At 43.1% G+C, this 1,183-nt stretch overlaps 1 protein-coding gene across 1 annotated transcript in view; it reads right to left on the bottom strand.

Moving 5' to 3' along the window:
- HEATR3 (HEAT repeat containing 3) overlaps positions 1–1,183 on the bottom strand; it is a 68,253-nt gene that overhangs the window by 62,445 nt on the left and 4,625 nt on the right. The window lies entirely within an intron of this gene.

Genomic DNA, 1,183 nt, shown 5'->3' with positions numbered 1-1,183 from the left:
CAGCTTCTGCAAAGGGGCGGAGTCTTGTGGGTTTACCGGGAAAGTAGGAGGCCGGACTAGAATAGTAACGCCGACCCAGGCGGGAGGATCACTTGAGGCCAGAAGTTCGAGACCATCTTGAGCAACATAGGAAAACACTCCACCCCCCCGACCCTTCCCCCGCAAAAAATTAAAAATTAGCTGGGCACAGTGGCGTGTGTGCGTAGTCCCAGCTACTCGGGAGGTTGAAGCGGGAAGATCACTTGACCCCAGGAGTTTGAGGCTACAGTGAGGCGTGATCCTGCTACTGCACTCCATCCTGGGCGACAGAGCGAGACCCTGTCTCAATCAATCAAGCAAGCAAGCAATCAGTAAGTAACACTGAGTACAAATAATCAAATGTGATTAAGGATATTGTAAGTTCTGTAAAGTTCATAAAGTTCTATAAAGTGCCTAACACCAAGCCTGACATATAGTAGGTACTCAAAAAGTATTAACCACGATTTTATTTTGTGTCCCCAGCACGTCCCATAGCTCCTGTCATAGAGGCCAGTTAATGTTTTGGAACAAATGTGTGTCCGTATTTGATAAAACAGAATCGCTTAAGAACCTAATCTCCCTGCCTTAGTTTCCTCATCAGTGAAGTGGGGACATTGATAGTATATACCTCATGGAGTTGTTACGAAAACTAAATGTGTTCATATGTTTAAGGTGCTAAGAACAGAGACTGGCAGATAATAAGCACTATGGAAATGTTTGGAAACTTGTATTTAATAAAGATTCTTTTGCAAATATTTGTTGAGTACTAGGTACAGTGCTGGGCAGTGGAATAAAACAATAATCAAGACAATTTGGTTCCTGTCCTCTCTCCCTGTCCTTATGGAGTTTACAGTCCAGGGAGAGATCTGTTGAATATATAATCATATGAATAACTTTGTGGTAAATTGTGGTAAATACTAAGCAGAGGGAAAAGTACAGGAGAATCTTAGGTGGTCTTTACAATTAGACATGTAACGAGTGAGTACTCAATATATGCATAGCTTTGGGTCAACTTTCTTTTTTTTTCTTTTTGTTTTTGAAACAGAGTCTCTTTGGGAGGCCGAGACGGGCAGATCACGAGGTCAGGAGATCGAGACCATCCTGGCTAACATGGTGAAACCCCGTCTCTACTAAAAAATACAAAAAACTAGCCGGGCGCGGTGGC

Source organism: Mandrillus leucophaeus, unplaced genomic scaffold (assembly GCF_000951045.1).
Source record: "Mandrillus leucophaeus isolate KB7577 unplaced genomic scaffold, Mleu.le_1.0 Scaffold348, whole genome shotgun sequence".
Classification (NCBI taxonomy): domain Eukaryota; kingdom Metazoa; phylum Chordata; class Mammalia; order Primates; family Cercopithecidae; genus Mandrillus; species Mandrillus leucophaeus.
Note: the sequence above shows the minus strand (reverse complement) of the source record. Positions and strands in the feature narration are given on the sequence as shown.